This window comes from Anser anser (assembly GCF_964211835.1).
Source record: "Anser anser genome assembly, chromosome: 11".
Lineage (NCBI taxonomy): Eukaryota > Metazoa > Chordata > Aves > Anseriformes > Anatidae > Anser > Anser anser.
In genome coordinates this window covers 775,770-796,500 of record NC_139732.1, presented here as the reverse complement: position 1 = coordinate 796,500, position 20,731 = coordinate 775,770, and the positions used below count along the sequence as shown (strand labels likewise).

The 20,731-nt window shown below is 42.9% G+C and overlaps 1 protein-coding gene and 1 long non-coding RNA gene across 2 annotated transcripts in view; one reads left to right on the top strand and one right to left on the bottom strand.

Annotated features, from left to right (window-relative positions):
* LOC310905450 (nuclear pore complex protein Nup153-like) overlaps positions 1-20,731 on the top strand; it is a 148,036-nt gene that overhangs the window by 73,374 nt on the left and 53,931 nt on the right. The gene's annotated exons all lie outside the window — the stretch shown is intronic.
* On the bottom strand, positions 3,998-9,892 carry LOC310905453. The gene is made up of 5 exons (XR_014589049.1): positions 9,868-9,892; positions 7,494-7,742; positions 6,144-6,235; positions 5,939-6,061; positions 3,998-4,103 (listed from the first exon to the last, which is right to left on the bottom strand). It is a non-coding gene; the product is annotated as an uncharacterized lncRNA (long non-coding RNA).

Genomic DNA, 20,731 nt, shown 5'->3' with positions numbered 1-20,731 from the left:
ACAAACAAGAAAAAAAAAAACTCTACCCCCCTAAAAACTAAGCAGTTGCTGCTACATTCATTTTAGAACTTTACCAAATGGAGATTGTGCTGGCTAAACAATACAGAGATTGAAAGAGTTAAAAGCAATAAGCAACCAGTATTACTGACCACTTTGATTTCCAGCCTAAGAAGCCCATACACTTAACAAGTGGTCATTTGTACACTCAGACTGATACTGGAAACACAGATGTTTTCGCAGAAAGAGATGCCCATTTAATTTTATGGAAAATTTATTAGACTCCATCTACTCCAAAGCAATCAAAACCGATAACTCAGCACATTGTCAGAACTCTCACTTGGAGCACATAGCTCACCTGGAATAGTTTACACAGAACACGAGCATGTTTCATCAGTGACAGCTTTGTGTACATGAGAATATAAAAGGAAAACATTTCTGTCTTTTAATATTCTTTCACTGACAACAGGATGACTCAATAGCACATCATGACATCGTGAAAACAACCACAAGACACTGAGTGTTCCAAAAACAGAATTAAATCCATAAAAGCTCAATCTATTTCACAATGGTTCCCACTGCCTTAAAGCTCGCCTCAAACATACTATCAGTACTTTTTGCAAAGATAGGATAACAATTGGTTTGAGAAACATTCCAAGACTGGAAAAAAAAACAGGCACATAAAGACTCAAAAATGTACTCACTTGGAACTTTGTGTCTCCTCTCTGGCAAATTTTGCTGGACTGAGTAGTTGAAGTCGGTGATGGTTCAGAATACCGCGTATAACGCATCGGTTGACGGTTTACCGTTGGTGTCACAAGTCTCTTAACAGGTGGAGGCTGGAATGCATTCTGGGATTCCAGCTTTGAAAGGGAAACAGCAATCAATTTATCCTTACGTCCACCCAAATTAATTCCAATATTTATTGATGAAAACAAATTACAGAACTATAAACCTCCCCCCATCGGTCTTGGCACTCAGTGAATACAATTTGAAAATTCTGAAGACCGTTCAACTTGTAGAGGGAAATCACCAGAAAACCAGTAACGAAATCCATAAAGCTATATATAAGTAGCCAAAGTCTGACTGAATTCCATTTCAAAATTTGGCAGTTAGCTTCATAGACAAAATAATTCATGCTACCATAATTAAAATAACCCATGTTCCTAGAATATGCTCCTATCTTTTCCTCTGCCCACACTGTGATTTTTTTTTTTAGTAGCTTAATTCATTAATTTAACATTCGAAGTGTTAAGCAACTAATTATACAGGCTTCTGGGCTTCACATTCCCTACATTTTCCCTCTTCAAAGTTACACAAACAATAGAACACACTCAAAAAAAAAACAACTTGTCAATCTTACAATAATCTCATTCATTAAAATATGATCCAATGCTTTACATGTGCATTAGATGCACTTCAAGTAGTGGGTTTGACTTCCCTTTTCAAAGCATTTTCACAGACCAGAGTTAATTTTTAACACAGACCACTGCGTGTTCTGCAAAACTGACTTAACTGAACTGTCAGACAGAAAACAAACCCTAAAGGCTACAAGATTTACCGATGGCTCCGCCTGCGGTCTTAAGGATCAGAAAATACAGTCTTAGGAAGCATGCTATTGTTCAAATCAATACCAACAGGAAATCGTTTACGCTGCAGCTTTAATTTCACAGTATCTCCCAGCTCTTAGTAATAGGATTCACACTCTCTCTAAAGTATACAAAAATACATCTTTCTAAAAAATATTACATTCAGTTTGAAACCTTGAATAAGACATGTTTTATGTAAGTTCACAAATCTACTTCGAGTGAACGACGGTTCATTGCTGGTTTTAAAGGTAAAAAAGAAAAATATTAATTCCCCCAGTTAGGCATTCAATACACCAAGAGCTATTCTGCCTGGTACAGTTCCTTGAAATAAGAAAAATACCACATCACTGCTACCCACTGCAGAAGTTTAGCCTGAGTGCACAAGTGTTCCGTCAACCGCATGTTCACTTTAGCAGGAAAACACACGATCGTCTCCTCAACAAATAATTGCTTCTCATCGCGGGCTACCCTTCTCCCGCCACCATTATGAATTCTAGTATTATGAATAGACAATCTATCTCCTTTCACCCACTGACAGCTGCGTGCAACATTCATTTAGTGGCTGACAATTTCAGGCTCTCTGTTGCAAATCTGGCAGATCTTTCTTAATGCCTTATCACAGGTATATTGCTATAATATAACTGAGAATTCACACCAGATTTGGTTTTAGTTATTTGGATAATATTTATGATATACTTCACTTCTCCATGCCCTTGTAATTTGGCAGATGGTGAAAAGATGGTCCAGGAAATCTGAGATGTTTGTAAACTCTGAAGTGATTGTAAACTTAATTATACATCCATCCAATCAAGGAATTAGCACAGAAACTTCTTGAGACACTGTCCCTTTGCTCATTAGAACAGAAGATGAAAAGTTTGCACATCTTGTTATTTCCTTCAGTCACCTGATCTTCAAGTGGTCATTTAAGGGTTTTGCAATTTAATAAGCCCAAGGATACCCCTAACTAAAGTCGTCAAAAAAAGATGACTAGTTTTCATTTTTTAAAGAAAATGAAAGGAAATCATGCTTTACCACAGCATTATCACCAGTTCTGTGCTACCTCCAAATAGGAATTTAGGAGCGTTAAGATTTATAGCGTCGAAAAAGAAAAAGAAAAAAAAAACCTCTACCCCCCTAAAAACTAAGCAGTTGCTGCTACATTCATTTTAGAACTTTACCAAATGGAGATTGTGCTGGCTAAACAATACAGAGATTGAAAGAGTTAAAAGCAATAAGCAACCAGTATTACTGTCCACTTTGATTTCCAGCCTAAGAAGCCCATACACTTAACAAGTGGTCATTTGTACACTCAGACTGATACTGGAAACACAGATGTTTTCGCAGAAAGAGATGCCCATTTAATTTTATGGAAAATTTATCAGACTCCAACGATGGTTCATCGCTGGTTTTAAAGGTAAAAATGAAAAATATTAATTCCCCCAGTTAGGCATTTAATACACCAAGAGCTATTGTGCCTGGTACAGTTTTGCAGTTTAATGATACCCCTAACTAAAGTCATCAAAAAAAGATGACTAGTTTTCATTTTTTAAAGAAAATGAAAGGAAATCATGCTTTACCACAGCATTATCACCAGTTCTGTGCTACCTCCAAATAGGAATTTAGGAGCGTAAGATTTATAGCGTCGGAAATTAACAATTTTCCTCCTCTTTACTTTGAATGGTGATAAAAAGCACAAAAACTAGTTTTCTGTGCCCGAATGAACACGGAAGTCTGTACAAAGTCTATATGACCACTCAATCAGTATTTTTCTATTTGTGATCATTTCTTCAAGAGAAAACTTGCCTCAACAGGAATTTTAATATGCAGCTTCACCCCAAGTTGGGGGACAAGATAAAACGACTTGGTGTGTTCTAGAGTTGTTGCTCTCAACTTACAAAGATAACATAATTCTTAACCTGAGTAATCTTCACAGCCCATCATCTATTGTGGATACATGCCAATATTAACTTGATTTGATGTCTATGTTGTCACTGAGGTTTGAGAAAATTTTTCTAATAGTGATAAAGCATTGAAAAAGTTATCTACCTCAGCTTAAGACATTATTGGTTCTTACCTTTCTTCGTTTGGACTGGAAGTCAGTAATATCCGGTTTATCTATGTCCGGAGGCTAAGGGAAAAAACAAAGCATAAATATTAGAGGGCATTTTTTTTTTTTCCTGAGAGAGAGGGTTCCCTACAACAAAAATGTGGGGGTTCATGGTCAACTTACACAACACAGCAGCAAAACAGATGCCATTCTTTCAGCATCCTGTTGAAAAAACAGCGCAATAAATTAAACCGGCCACAACGTAAGGAAGAATAGTTTTATCTTTATGCTTTGATGGCACATTTACTAAGTTTTATAAACACATGAAGCAAAAACAGATTAAAAGAAGTGCTATTTACCAACAAAGGGCTTGACAGCTTCTCCATTGCCTCCAAGATGCGCCGTGCTGAGGTACTTAACGTAGCGCGGGACCGCACAGTTTCTTGTCTAGCTTTCGCTCTCTTTTGTGCCTGAAAAATTAGCATTTTAAGTGTTACAATGGTCAATTCTGAGCTAAAGAGGCATGTATTTTACGTCCCAAGGCTACACTGATGATACAATCAATATATTCTGATGACAGAGAAAAATGCAGTCACTGGGAGTTTAAGCCATAAAGAAGAGAATACATTCGGAGTTTAATGAAGTTTACCTTGGGCCTCAGTGCATCTTGCACGTGCTTGTTGCACGAGCAATAAAAGAACTCCGTACTTGTAAAAGGTCAAGACGGATGATGCTAGGACTGCTAAGGCCTCCGAAGCAGTAATCAGGGAAACAGAACTCAAGAAAAGGCTTGTGGTACAGAAAGCATTTTCAGTAACAACACAGACCTCAGAGTTTCACGATGGTCTAAGTGTACCATCTTAAAATCAGTGTATACAATCATAACCAGGAACTAGTTTTACTTCTCTCTTGCTTCCTCCCTTCCCCCAAGATTAAAGTTGGCTGCAAATCTTTGTCTTAAAAGATAAAGATCTGACTTAAACTGTAACAGATCTAAACATTACACTGAAAAAGTAAACTGTTTATTTGCACCACCCAACTTCAAATATCAGTCGAAAACTTCCTTTGGTGTGACTTTTTTTCTTCCCAGGTTAAACCCCTCATATAACCACACTGTGCTTATCACACGATGTGAAGACAGGAAGCAGACCACGCAGCATGTAAAAACACAAGTGAGACTCACAGAACCACAGAATGGTTAAGGTTGGAAGTGACCTCTAGAGATCGCCTGGTCTACCCCCCCGCTCAAGCAGGGCCACCCCGAGCAGGTTGCCCAGGACCATGTCAAGTCAGCTCTTGAAGACCTCCAAAGAGGGAGACTCCACAGCCTCTCCGGGCAACCTGTGCCAGGGCTCCATCACCCGCACAGTGCAAAAGCATTTCCTGATGCTCAGACAGAGCCTCACATTTCAGTTTGTGCCTGTTGCCTCTTGACCTGGCACTGGGCACCGCTGAAAACACAATGGCTCTCTATGCTCTTTGCACCATCCATTCAGGTATTTATATACACCAATAAGATCCCCCCAAACCTCCTCTCCTCCATGCTAAACAGGCCCAGCAGTCCCTGCCTCTCCTCAGAGGAGAGGTGCTCCCAGTCCCTTGATCTTCTTGGTGGCCCTTCGCTGGACTCTCTAGTACCTTGCTGTCATTCACAGCAAGCAGCAAGAAGCAAGCTACTCTCTCCTTTAAAAGCCTAGTATTTTGGTTTCTCTTTTTACCATAATGCAGTAATATTGTAAAAAACAAAAATAGCCGACCAAAGAGGGTTCCCAGCTTTGCACCACAAGGTTTCAAGGTTTCCCGTAAGTGAGGTACTTGTACTGCCCTTTTTCCGTTGCACAAATGGACTGTCAGAACAGAGCCAGCAAACCCGCGTTTTCATTTTCTTAAAATTCCTTTTGATTTATCGATAAAAGTCACTTTCATTTAAATACATTCCTACCAAACCTGATTTGACTTTCCTTTTCGATTCAGCTCTAGCTAATCAGAGTTGTCAGCAGTTTTTATTTGCTATTTCCAAGAACACTTGGGGGCAAATAACTCTCTCCAAGAACTATATGAATCGTTCAAAACAGAAAGCATGTTACTGCTTATCTTGGGACTGCATTTAGTCCTGCATGCCTCTGTGTACCAGAAGAACAAAGGATCAGCAAAGTTGATTTTAGATATTTTCAAAGACTGCAGGTTTATACAACATATCCATAGCATGAATGTAGGCATGCTTGGAAAAGAAGATCCACAGATAAATATTAGCCAGGTTTGACTACTACATTTGACTACTAATACTACACTACTTTTGTCATACCCGATAAGGTTCCGTTCTTCGCTGCCTTGATCTTACAGCTGCACCACCATAGGCCGTCTTTCCGGGGTAAAATGGAGAAAACCCAAGCTGGTTTTGCTTAAAAACAGATGTGCTTCCACGTGCCTACGGAAACACAGTACGATAGGTGGATAGAAAAACAGGTACACATTCAAACTGATTAAAAGAAATACTGTGCAGTACTTACAGGACACAGTCCTCCAAAAGCAGATAAACCGAATGCGGGTTTCTTAGAGCTAGCTGCAGAATGCTGCGAGAGGGAATGAGTTCTTTCAGCTCCTGCGGGCAAGAGCAGTGATGATGAAGTATTTTTTAAAACTGCAACATCTGCCAAAATGACGTATGCTAGATGTAAATGCCTCTCGTACGTACAGAACTTTAACAATAAAGATCACACTAATTCAAGTTCTTCAATACAGAAAAATAAGCATGACTTCAGCTTCCTTAAATAGATCAACTTCACGTACAGACTGAAAACCAAGTATCACCTACAAACTTGAAAACTGTTCACAGAGCTGCAAGTAGTTTTCAGCAATCTTACCAAGTTAATACTGTGCTTCCAATGCAGATATTTTTTTCCTTCAGGCTAAGATAAAAGAGGACCGCATAAACATCAGTGCATTTGTACGGACAAAGCTTTTTTCTGTGTTGGTAAAAGGCTGGAGGCCAGCACAGATCATAATCGCACAGGTTTTAAACCTGGAAGATTCCCCAAAGGCTGCTCTAAGAGTTAACGATCTTCTGCCCATGTATGTTTTACGAAGACACACCAGAAAGTTCTAGTGCACTCAGGTTATATTGCTAAAGCCCAGCAACTCTACTCTACTACTCAGCTGTACAAAAGTTCTCTGCAAAACCTGCTGAGCACACGTCAGTCCCTGTCTATATGGGGGACTAGAAAAAGCTGCAAACCTGCTGTTCGCCCTTTCAGCGAGAAGACCTACGTACCAACCTACATCGACACGATGCTTATTTTTTATTTTAAAATGGTGTGCTTTCCTCAATGAATTTGGCAAAAGACATGAAAAGTATTGACAGCTGAAGCCTTCTACCAAGAAAGGTCAAAAAACAGCCTATAGCTTATGACAGAGTAGTTTCTTTATCTTCTCTTGCTGAAACACAGGAAAACATCTCGTGTTCCTATTTGTCACCTGCACTTATTCACATTTAACCAGCTGTCTGTTAGATATTCTGAGTCACTCTTCCTTCTAGACAATCAGCCTAGTTGTCAAGTTACGGCAAGTCAGCCTGATTTCCTACCGTCCCAGTTCAAAATTTACATATAACCTAGCTGAATGTGTATATTTCAGCATTGACTCTTTCTAACATCAGGGTATCATAAACGTATTCCAAAGCACGCTTCTATTAAAAAGGTGATAGGATTATATACTTCTAAAACACTAAAAATTCAATTTAATTCTCGCATCCAAAGTTGACATTCACCTATTTTATTTACTAAGGTGATGTGGAATATTAAAGAACGCAAGGTACTTCACATTAAAAAAAAAGTCAATTAAACAGAGAACACAAAAATCACCTTCATCAGATGCTCTAGAGGAGGAATCACTGGTTGTTGAGATGTTATCATCGTCTTGTTGAGAGGTAGAATCTTCTATTTCTTTTATGAAGGACAGCCTAGGACTGCCAATGCCAAATACAGAAGATGTCGAGGGCTGACAAGGTGGGACAGGAGAATCCAGCGTGGTATAATTCAGACGGCTCCGATGAAGAGAGGGCCTTGTTAACACAACTGGGAAGTTCAGTGCTGATCTACTTGTGGATGGTTCTAGACAAGAACAGGGAGATAATTAGCTTTGCTATAGACAAGCTCACAGAAGCCAAAACCTGTTTCCTATCGACAGCCATGCTATTGCCAAGTTCTAAGCGCAAAAAGAGAGAAGCCAAATTTAACTTCTTCCTCACCCAGATACGGTTGCATCTAACTGTCTGGCTACAACAACAACACTGCTTGCGATACACAGTATTAATGTTGCATCCAGAAGTAGTTAACTATGAGGTTTTACAACACCACATTCTGACCCCGTGCTCAAATGCTCTAACGCTGACTTGGCCGTTCACTAAATCAAACATATATACTCCTTCTCCCATGTACAGCTTGCAATAAGCTTTACAAAATTTGAGATTACACGGTAAATTACAGATAACACTGCAGCTTCCATAATATTGGAACAAAGGTTACATTAATCTGAATACACAACATGAAAATGAACGTTTGCAGTACTTTTTTCCCAAGTTCTTCCATATCAGCTCACGTTAGAGGCAAAACATCATCTCCTACCCATTAACTATTGGGATTTTGACCCAAGGGACAAGGATGTTGACCCAAGTAACCAGATGAGCATTTTTCCCTCTTGAAGCAAAGGGTCTGCAAACAATGCCAGTGGCCTGGAATAGGTGGCCTTGAAGTCTATCTTGCTAAATGAATGGAACTATTCATGGGTATTTTGCCTGATGAAAGCCTACTGTCTCTCCCAGGAATCTGGGCAATTCAAATGACTTTGAGCCACTATCCTCTTGATACTTGAACTGAAGCTTAAACTAGTTAGTTCAATCTTCATAACCACTGCAGTACCACTAATTAGCTCTCCAAACCATGAGCAGATTTTTAGGACAGCACCGTTTGAGATACAGAAAGTTCTTCAGGCGGAAGGCCACCCAATATAGGCTCCAGCACACTGATACCTCAGAACTGAAGAAACACATTGGTTTCAAAATGTAGTAATAATTAAAAAAAAAAAATCTTATTCTTAAGCATAGTAAGCAACACCCACGGACAGCAACATAAGCTGCAAAAGGTTCCAGGGTGTCCACCTGCTCCTGATCTCCTGGAGTTAGCAAGCTTGCAGTGCAGCTGTTCTTACTGAAAGCTCCTTTCACGCAGTTACATAGGAAAGCCAACATGTGTTCCTCAGTCACGAAGACCTTCTCTATTCTTTTCTCCAAACTCATTCCCAAGCTACAGCTACACAGAAAGCCATCAATCTCCTTGTTTACAATTAGATGAGATTGGAGGCAAAGATATTTCCTCCTTATTTTTTGATTCTGCCAACAACAGAAGCAACTGACTTTCCACATTATCTATGGTTACCTACGCACGCTCAGACAAAACTTCTTCACTTATTAAAAGCTGACTTCCCCAAAACAGCTAATTTAAGAGAAACTCAAATAAGAATAGATGCAAATTTATACAACAGGACTACAGGAACAGTGAGAGGCACTGGATATAAGACAAATTAATCTTTCATGAGGTAAAGGAGTTGCAAACCTCGTTGCCAACGGTCCAAATACCTTTTCAAAGACACCCCCTCCCCCCGCGTAGACCTTAAAGTTATTGAATATTTTAAGGATAATAATCTCATAAACCACATCCGTGCACAAGTTCCCCAGTTCACCATCAAGTTAACGAGGAACTTTACTAAATTGATCAAAGCCCAAAACAAAAACAAAACAAAACAAAACAAACAAAGTCGGGACACGAGACGGAATTTTCCTCTGCCATTCTAGCATCTAGTCTTTTGTTTCGAAGACTGCAAAACAAATTAATTTTTTTAATTGCCTTAGGCAATTAGACAGATTTTCATTCCATATCTTTTAAAAGATGGAAAATGCAACCCAGCACACTTGCAAATGACTTATTTTCAGCATTTAGCACCTGGCTAATAGAGTACCTAAAGTTAACTGATGCCTTCCAAGAGCATAAGATGTATGCTTCGTAACTGTGTATACAGTTTAAAGCTAAGACGGTTTCACAAACAGTTGTTTTGACTTTTTTTGTTTTTTTTTCATTCTGTCAAAACCCTCATTCCAATTTCCTTTTGAAATTCAGATTCAAAACTAGAAATCTGTGAATAAATACAGATGGCCAGAATTCCAAATGATTTTTCACATACCTCGTCTACTAATTCCTGCTGGTTCAGGCGTGAATCTCTCATCGATTATGGTATCTTCATCTGAATAATCGTGGTGATAGTTTACCGGAGTCTCCTCCTGGTTTGCAGATTCATTTCTGTCTACACACTCCTCCTCACGCTTATTGAAATACTTCTGCAGCCAGGCCGGTACAATATTTTTCACCGTTTCTGTCATTCTGCTAATTATTCCCTGCTTGAAAGAAAAAACACTTGTTTAATTACAGAAACGCAGTCAACAGCATATGCTGCGATACCACCTTCCACGGACCTTGAAGACAGATATTATACAGCAAATATTCAGAAGACGACGACGAGGTTGATCCCTGGCATAGGATCGCTACACTTCTGGTAAACCTAAAATTCACCTAAGATTGATTTACAACTACCTATCACTTTCTGCACTTCCAAGTGACCTTGGCAAGGTTCAAAGTTTTGAAACCTCTGCCAAAATTCACCAGCAGGTCGTCAATCTGCAAGGCTATCAGGAAACTCTACGCCTGAACAGCTCCTGACCTACAGACTTGTTCCAGGACTCTTCCTCTTCGCACCCTCCCGTGAAAACCAACTAAACCAGAAGTTCAGCAATTATCTACTGCGACAGTCAGGACCATACTACCCATTAAAATCAGTGAATCTAAATATTTTCAATTTTAGTAATGCTGAATTGCAGTGACTATACGCACAAAAAACAGTTCTGCTCTCAACAGTCAGGCTAACCCAGAAGATGTCCTGCAAGAAACACAGCTATAGCTATAGCACCAGCACCTCCTCTTGCAAGAGCCTTCTAAAGCTGTTGCTGTATTTTGTAGAAGACTGACTCTGCGGCATACATCGGGTACGATCGGAGAATTCCCACCTGACCGAAAGCCCCAGGAACTACGGTTAAATAAAAGATAAATTAATATAAATGAATATAATTAATAATAAAAATTAATAATAAAAATTAATATCCAGAAAGCTGACAATCATGAGCTAGGCATCCTGCTAATCATCCCTCCTGCAGGCAGGGGGAAAAAAAAAAGGTAAATTAGATCCAGGACTAGTTCCCAGGAACTTTGAAGCTGCTAACTATACTGTCTACAGTGCCCAGGCACCTTCAGAGCTTAATGGTAAGAGACAGAGGGTTTGGTGGGCTGTAATTACGATCACAAGCACACAAAACACATCTATTTAAGTATTTCTAAGAATCGACTTATCGACTAAAGTTGTAGGGGGAAGGATGAGAAAAACAGCGGGGTAGGGATCAGAACCAGAGGTATAACCTCACAAAATCGCATCGGTCGCTTTCGTGCCTCCCCAACTGCATCACTGAGAGACAATTAACATTAAGCCACAGAACCTTCTGCAGAGTGGACATGATATTGAAAATAAACTGAAATTAATTGACAAATGCTCTAAGCAAGCTATCTGCTCAAAGCTCGTCCTTTTACGTTATGAACATTTGCACGATTCGTCTGGTTACAAAGCTAACTGCTATAATAAATGCACACATGTAACACCTATCAGTTTGTCTATTTATCAAATCATTAAAATTCTTCCCCGATAAGTTACTGTTAATTTGATCTGCGCTGGATGTGCAGCAGCCATTCTCTGTGCAGAATCCCCCAGATATCCCCACGCACGTGTTTGCTCTGGCACACTCTTTAAATAAACCTACTGGAAAACACGCAGAGATAACAGACAATGGAAAAGTTAGAAAACCATCTCCACTGATTATTTTCAATCCACGTGTAAGGTTTATCAGTTAGCTACACAGTGTCGGCACACGCAAGCTATGGCACTTTCAACATTAATGCACTGTTCAAGCCAGAGGTTTCAACGGTTGCTCTGTAAGCGTGGGGAATGTTTGCATTGCCCTTCCAGGCCAGCTTTAGATGGACAAGATTGATTGTCAATATGTGGTATAAGGGACTTGGCATTTCTGCAAGTGATAAAAACCTAATTGAGCAGCTATCCATGCGTAGCGCTCCCTTGGTTTTGCATATGATAATCAATCCCCTCAGCTACGTTGCTCATTTAATAGCGGAGAGGTTTTGGCTGAACAAACATGTGCAGAGGGCATCTCCAGAGCATCTCTCTGGGCGTCCTGACATTTCTTAGCAAAGAGCTGCTGGGAGGGATCTCGGCGCGTCCCCCCTCCAGCACGGGGATTTTCACACCCCGAATTGACGGACCGCTTTCACCGTCAACCTGCTGTACCCTACAGCACAAACGAGAAGCAAAGCCTGGCAGGTAACGTTCAGAGAATTGATGATGGGCTGAGGAGGGGTGCAGGGAGCGGGGAAAGCCCTGGGGGTGGCACTGGGGGTCCTGAGGGCAGCGGGCTGGGGGTGAAGGGGAGGGGGAGGAGGGGGGTAATGGGCTGGGTAGAGGGGTAAGGGGGTAAGTAAGGGGCTGAGGGGATAACTGAGGGGGTTAGGAAGGGGCTGAGGGGGTAACTAAGGGGGTAACTAAGCCGTTGAGGGGGTAACTAAGGGGGTAAGGAGGTGGGTAGGGGGTAACTAAGGGGATAAAGGGGCGGGTAAGGTAAGGGGGTAAGTAAGGGGCTGAGGGGGTAACTGAGGGGGTTAGTAAGGGGCTGAGGGGGTAACTAAGGGGGCAACTAAACGGTTGAGGGGGTAACTAAGGGGGTAACTAAGCCGTTGAGGGGGTAACTAAGGGGGTAACTAAGCGGTCGAGGGGGTAACTAAGGGGGTAAGGAGGTGGGTAGGGGGTAACTAAGGGGATAAAGGGGCGGGTAAGGTAAGGGGGTAAGTAAGGGGGTAACTGGTGGGCTGAGGGGGAAGGGCCCGCTGTGGGGGGGCCGCTCCTCACCCGCTTGCTCCTGGCACAGGGGGGCTTCGCGGCGCCCAAACGGTGGCGCCGCCTCTTCACCTTGCCGCCGGCCGCTCCTCCTCCTCCTCCTCCTCCTCCTCCTCCTCCTCCTGCTCCTCCTCCTCCTGATCGGGCTCCTGGGCTGCCGCCCGGCGCCCCGCCGCCACCGGCCCTGCCACCGCCGGCCATGCCGCTGCCGGTCGCGCCGCTACCGGTCGCGCCGCCCGAGGCCATACCGCCCCCCCCCCGCGTTCGGTGCCGTCACGGGGCCCCCCCGCCCCCCGCCGCCACGCGCCGCGGGGCCTGCCCTGCCCCTCGTGGGAATAAAAATGTTGTTTTTGCAGAGTTACGTTGTTTAAAGGTAAGGAATGGGGTATCGAGGTGTGCTTGCAGCGATAAGAACGCTTAGCAGGCGACCTTGTAAAATGCAGACAACCAGACTCCGTAGAACAATTCGGGGAAAATCACGGTGTTGAGTCAAGTCAGGTAAGTGAAGAACCATTACCGCTTCAACCAGTAAAAAAGTCGAAAGAAATTCGAAATTTAACAGGCCGGCAACTGAAGGCCATGCATTGTCTGGGAAGCATCAGACAGATTGTGAGCCTGGATCACCCCCTCAGTGGGGAAACAGGGGAGGGTCCCGTCATCAAAAAGTATATAAACTGGGTTTTGGAACCAGCAGGGGCGCTCCTGCTCGTGGGACGCCCGCCACTGCGATCGCGAATAAATTCCTGCTTCGCTGAGCTCCTCGCCTGAGCCCAAGTTATTGGCTACGGAGTGTTTCTCACAATTTGGGGGCTCGTCCGGGAGCCAGTCGCCTACTGGGGAGCCCCACCGCCGCAGCAGCAGGAAGGCATGCCCCGCTGATTTCAGCGGTCCTGTGCATCGACGGCGGCGGTTCTGCGGAGAGCTGACAGAGGGCCCGAGACTGATGAAAGAGGCAGGATCCGTGAAGGAGTGGGGAAGGGAAGAAGGCAGGCACTCCGGCTTTGAGAATTGATCCGGTAACTCTGTGCACAGACCAAGGTAAGAAATAGGAAGTATTGCCTTGGGGGTCGGGTGAGACTCTGTGTGCCGTGTGATTGAGACGTACTTTTGTACGGAGCGAGTGTGGAGTCCTGATCCGCGGTTCCGCAGCTCCGCGAGGGGCGCGGCCGGAGACGGACGAAGCGTGAGATAAGGGAGAGAAAGGAAGAGTCTCGGGAAATGTGGTGTATGGTAAGCCCTTGCACGGGGAAGTGCTTGGCAATACACCAGGGAAATTTGGTGTGCGGTAGTCCTCGCACGGACGGGACGCCCGCCACTGCGATCGCGAATAAATTCCTGCTTCGCCGAGCTCCTCGCCTGAGCCCAAATTATTGGCTACGGAGTGTTTCTCACACCCTCCCCCTCCCTCCCTCGCGCGCCCCCTCCCCTCACGGGAACGCGCGCCCCCCCCTCCCGCTGCCGCTCCCGTTCCTCGCCCCGCCCCGGTCCCGTCCCGGTCCCGCCGCCCTCCCGCTCCCGCCCTCAGGACCCGGCCGCCATAATGAACCCCGGCCCGGCCACCGTAAGCACGGGGCTAGGAGTCACCTCCAGAGCCTCCCCGCGCCGTGGCGCCGACCGCTGGTGTGCCGCAGCACCGCGCCGGGCGTGGGACGGCGCCCCGAGCCCACAGTGCTCGTCAGAAAAGCCCCGCACCGACAACCGATACCCCCGCACCGACAACCAACAGCCCCCACGCCGACAACCAACGCACAAGCAGTGTTTTAGGCCGGATTCGTGGCCCCGTTGGTCCGGGAGGCAGTCGTCACGCTAAATTCTACCCCACGGCAGGGGAACGATGGGCATCGTGACAGATCGCCGCCCCAGAAAATAAACACATAAATAAAGAATAAAAACGATAACGGGACATGAATCGTGCCCTTAATAACAGACATTGGGCAGTGAAATCACCGACTTCTGCAACAATACGTGCTCAGGGAACTGACTAAAACCCCTCCTGCATCGGCCATGTAATAGCTAGGCAAACATCACATAATACTTCCCTCCCTCATGTACACCAAACCTATTAAGGCAACCATAGTAGTGTGATAACGTGATTTTTCTCCTCCAGATCAGCGTCAAAGGCAGCTACGCTAGGTTTGCTCATAAGTTCAAACGCTGCTTTATTTATTTATTTGAATGCCATTTTTCTTATTTAGAAGGATTTCCATAGGGTGACAGGCCTTTAATGACACTCACGACTCAGAAACATTTGCCGATGCAGTCAAACGGTGTCTATTAACGCGAGGCACTGAAGTTAATTGGTATTAAAAATGAGCCAAAACGAAAGGCAAGTATCTGCGTGTCCAGCAGAATGACAGCGATCATCACCATTTGATCAACCTTCCCTGTGAGTTCTATCTGCAAGTTACTTTGAGGTAGTGCTAGAAAGAAGCGGTTAGTCCAGAGCATCCCTGCAAAAAGAAACATCCACGGCTTAAGTACCATTTACTCTTTTGGTATCCTTTTAAGTACTTTTTACCCGTTTCGGACTCCTGCCTTTTCCCGGCTCACTGATGACAGCATTAGTAGCCCCTCAAGCTACTGTCCTACAGCCTTTCCCATCAGTGAAGAGATAGGAAAAACCCCACTACTTCTTGGAAGAGAAAACCAGCAGGTTTTTGAATAAAAGCACTCTCTGTTGCAGCTAGGTACAACGAAAAGAGTTTATGAAATCATTACGGGACATTCTTGTAGAAAACTTCCTCAAGCTTGGAAGAAAAAAAAACATTTCAGCTAAGTAAAACAGAAAATAACTGGAAGAAGTGAAGTATGGCGGTGTTGGAAAAGTTGCTTCAAAGACTTTTTTAATTAAAAAGAAGGAAAAAAGCAAGTTCCTACTGCAATCCCATCTTTGTCAAACTGATGGCGGGCACCAGTACGATGTGTTCAGCTAACACAGGCTGGAAGTTGTAACTGCAGCTGTGAAGTTTACCCAGTAAAAAGACTCCGCAAAGCATTCTAGCAGTTCCGATGCAATCACTGCTTCCTGAATTTGTGACTCATGGTTAACACGGCAGTACAGGAAGAAGTCTGGCATTCACTGTGCTCTTACGGTAAAGAATCTGCCCTGCGCACACCATCCCAAGCCAGGTATGCGCTCCTAACAGGAAAGGACGATAGGCTGATAAGTCTCAGCAGAGGGAAAAAGACATCAGAGAACTACTTTATAACAGCAGCACGCGGGCTGCAACCAACGTTCTCTTCCTCTCATCATTTTCATTTCTGTGGACTCCAAGAGAATACACTCCCAACATTTTTCAGCTCTGGAGAACAAACAGCCCAACCAATCTCATTCACTGAACTACAAAACCGGTATTTTCGCTATCTAGTCCGGAAAAGGAGGCGCACGTCTCTAACGTACAGTGTAGAGACCTTGTTAATAGGCAAAGTCTGCATAAAATAGGTGGCCACAGCCTGATTTTCTGAAGTTCAGGGCCTTGGGTCACACACCACCACAGCATCAGACTTAATGAAGTCACCAATCTATGTGGGCCTCTCGTTACACAGGTCACATGTTATGGACCAACCTCTCAAAGGCCAAAAACCAGCACTGATACTGCCGGGCCAACACATATCTGTAGCATCCCATTTCTGGGTGACAACACAATGAATGTTTCCACAAAGTACTCGATGCAACCTAACTACTGTGTTTGGTGATGCAAAGCAAGCCGTGTCAAAGCAGCGTAGCACCCAGGCACATTCCTGGAAGATGTTTTGCTGCTCACGTTGAAGAAAATAGATAAAAAAATCCTGTGCAGTTTGCACTTCTGAGCTCAAGTACCACAGCTATGCACTACAATTGCAGTGGCATCAAACCTTGTAAGGTTTTGAAGCTTCAGCACTGCCATCCAAATTCAAGGAGGCTGCATCTATTATCTTGAATTTGCCCCAGCTCAGTCCCCTGAAACAATTCCATAGACACGTACAAGCAACCCTTTTCCCACCCAAATTCTTTGCTTCATCTATTCCACCTCTACCTTGTGTCATATTCTTATTAATCTGCCCCTCAAAAGACTCCCTGGCTCACACAAAGAAGCAACCCAACAAATCCCTGTTCCCAGCCACGTTGCTTTCATGCTTTGGGAAGAGTTAACTGCAACAGCTCTAACTGTGATGCCACCTCACCCCCTCCACCTATGTGAGGTTCTTTGCCTTCTGCCTCCTCCTACGTGTACACCTGCACTAGAACCAGGAAGAATGTGCTTCCTACAATACTCCAAGAGCCTCTTCTGTTTCAGGATGTCATCATTTCAATTCAGGACTGAAAGTATTCCTAGCAAAAACCCAACAGCTAATAGCTAACAGAAGCAGTTGCTGGTGATCAGCTACAAGTAACCTGGAAGTACTGAGGAGTCACAAAAGAGAATTTGCATTACATTTAAGAACAGCATGCAGCTTAGGACCACTGCTTTCACTGACTACACTAAGCCATAAAAAAGAATTGGATTCTTACCTGCCATCACAGCAATTATGGTTTATGTTGCCCCCAAAACACACACGGCAGTACCAGAACTGTGTCAACTAGCTTTAACAGCTTCCCCAGCTATTAAGTACAGTAATTTCTGCTTCCTTTTTTTTCTTGGAGGAATATTCTTTTGTTTCCAGCCTCACTTACTTATTATACACACTGTTAATTAGCAACTATTTCTCCATACTCATAGGGTTATGGAGTCCCTATGACTGGAAAAGACTCTGTACCCTTCAAGATAAGAACAGCATAAAGGCAGCAACTCGCAAGACTGCTCTAGCTTAAAGCAAAGCTTTCCTCATTGCTCTCATCTCCTTTGACTTGAGTGCTGTCATCCTTCTACCAGAGCTTTAAAAACTTCATTACCACGAATGAAGGAAGACCAGAGCAATCAGAGAGGGTAGCAGAGGGTATAACTTAAGGAGCTGTTACTAGGATTTTTTTGTTGTTCCTGGTGGACTACTTTTCTCCTTGCCAGCAAGGAGGGAAAACCAGCAAGTTGTTTTCTCCAAGATTTTTTTTTTTTAGGTTTAAGAACACGGATTATGTTGTAGCAATTTCTTCGCTGTAAAGCGTCAGCTGAGAAGTCTAACAGTAAGAAGGGCAAGGGAAAACTGAATGCTGATGCAGAGAGTGCCAGCAGACATCATCCTCATTCCACGGGATGTTTGTAGCTATGGCAGTTGAAGTCTACACTTCCATATGCTTAACATACCCTATTTATAAGCCAATTTTAGCTGACCTAGCATGTATCAGTAGTACAGTTAGAGCCAGCAGCCTGCAGGAAAAAGTGGGCACAGGTGTTTCCATAGCAAGGCCTGTGAGTGTCTCCCATACATACTTCCAGTCTAAGCAAGCACATGAAAGGCTTGGCTTGTCGCTTACCTAAGGAACCAGGAAAACAAGGGGAAGCTAGATTTTGCTTGTGTCCTAATGCCCATATAAAAATAAAGACAGATGAAATACCCTTACTACCTTGTTAAATTCCATAAGCCGGAAGAGAACGTGCTGCACACAGGTACAAGTAAAATCCCTTGCTGGCAGGTTTGCAGAAACAAATCTTTTATTTACACAGGCAAGTCTATCTTTAGACCCCATTTACCTCTTTACATTTCTCGAATATTTACATGACTTCATGATGCTCCAAGAAGGGAGTGATGAACAAAAAGATTACAGAAACTGTCAAAAGCATAGCAAAAAAAACCCAACCTATCATTGTGCTTTAAAACTTATGAGCTAGAATAATGTAGAAGAAATGTAGTTTTAGCACTTTGGTCATAACGGTCATGCTCTAGAAGACGCTTAAATAGCAGAGGGGATTTCAGAAGTGACCGTATCCAGAGGTTGCCAGTGACAATTCATGAGTGAATCGTAGAGTTCTTCGCTTGTCTCCGTGAATTGTCTGTTCATTTCATCAACATCCAAGTAGAGCTGTGGATCTGAAAATAAAAGCCTGGTAAGTCCAAGTATCAAATCTGAGGCATGCGCACAAAAAAACTTCACGTGAAATGGCTAATAAAATGTATTTTAAGCTAAGTGTAATAAGCTATTAGATCTACTAATTTTAGTGAGGTATTTAGTCCTCTAAAATTTTGAGCCTCACAGCTCCAACTTTTGGGAATTTTTATATTAGAAGGCTGGGACTAGAACTGTCTTTCAAGATAAAGACAAAGACAATGTTTAAGATAGTAAAGATAACGTTTACGGATAATCAGCCATGAAACCCTCCCAAGAGTCATTTAATTCACTTCTACGGCAATACACGTTACATAGGATAGTTTCTAAACACTAACACAAAATGCCTCCACGTGAGGAACTTTGCAAACCTTCCAGGACACAAATATGTTTTGTACTGTATTTGTAAGTGCAAGCTGAATCCTCCTTTTGGAATCTGCAACATAAGCTTTTACCTCAGGGTGGAGAACAAAGCTTTTGCATATTACTGAGTTTCTAATATAAAATCTGTTTAGCGGAACCAATACAAAGAACAAAATTCTGTCTTAGACCATTTTCAAATGGGAATGAAGGCACAGGTACAAGAAACCTGCTGCGAAGCATTGACAGTGTCCCGTTTTACTTGATGCGGTCAGTGTATGCTGTATCAGCTTTAAAACCCCAGCTGATTGCAGATCAACCCCACAGAGGTTTGACCTCAGCTGAATTTTCAAGATGTTCTTCATCCAGTAGAGGTTGGCTTGTATTGTTAAAAGGCACAAGTATGGCTAAACTCAAGTGACAATGACAGAACCCTTATTACCGTCAGTAATTAGGTCATCACCGATTGCAGTCATAACTGAAGATTCCTGAAAGACAGAAAAGGCTAAGTTTAATCATAACTCATTTCAGAAAGCATCACAGATTCAAAGTGCTGCAGTCTCAACCCATTCCTTCTTCCTACAACTACAAGGATAGATGGCATTTTATCTACTTATTTTTAGAAGAAAGCCAATATTACAGTACAGGTTGGAAGGGACCTCCGGAGGTCACAACTAATACATTGACCACGATAAGACCACTTACAACAACTGTTTAATTTGCTTTAAGCAAAGCAAATCAGAAGAACAGGAACAGAAGAAGCGTACGCAATTATGCTGTCAAAACCATTCTTTGGTATGCGTGAACAAATAATGGTGTATAAATCACTAATTCTATGGATTTACTATTTAAGCACTTAAATACAAACACCTCTGAATGGAATCTGCTCTTTTAACTTCACACTAAGCAGAAAGCATGTTTTCAACTTCGGATTCTTTTTGCTGATTCACACAAATCTGTACAACGTATTATCTGTGAAATATTTTCTTTACAGCAAGCGTGCACTATCTTTACCTCAAAAACAGCTGGAGCCATTAAAGAATCTCCTAAAGAGCAGTCTCCAACAGCTTGCATGCTGTCATAGGGAGCATAGGAGCTGTAGTTGTAGTCAGCGTAAGCATCGTAACTCCTCTGCGAGTGGTAGTTCTGGTAATCTTGGCAATAAGCATTATAGTTGTATGACTGGTACCGCTGCAATTCTGCTTTCAGTCTGAAACATGAGAAGTTGCATACAGTCAGAGAACAGAAACTGTAAACCCAGTTCTGAACTTAAACAATTTGTCAGCTTACATACTTCAAAACTTAAAAGGAAGCTTTCCTAAACAGTCACCTAAGTGACAGCTTAAGTCACAGCTCAAAACCTCATTTCTATAGAAGCAAGCATCCTCACCTTTGCCAATACCAGAAGGAATTGTTCTCATGGATTAACTCCAGAGCCTTGACATGGTTACCTGTACACATCAAGTATTTTTAGCGTTGGCATAAGCAAGCTGCTGCTAAGTCTCTGTGCTTTGCTAAAGATTGATTTAAGACCAGAGACATTTATCAAGCACAGCTGCTTTAAAGATGCAGTCTTAACCCTTCTATCTTTTGTTTGGTTAATTACTAGATCTTATTTCCAGAAAGAAGTGAATGGAGTCAGATTATCCATTTCAAAGAAGCATCTGACGCTGCCTGTCAGTTTGCCATGTCTACCTCCACCTGCTCAGTTTTTTTGTT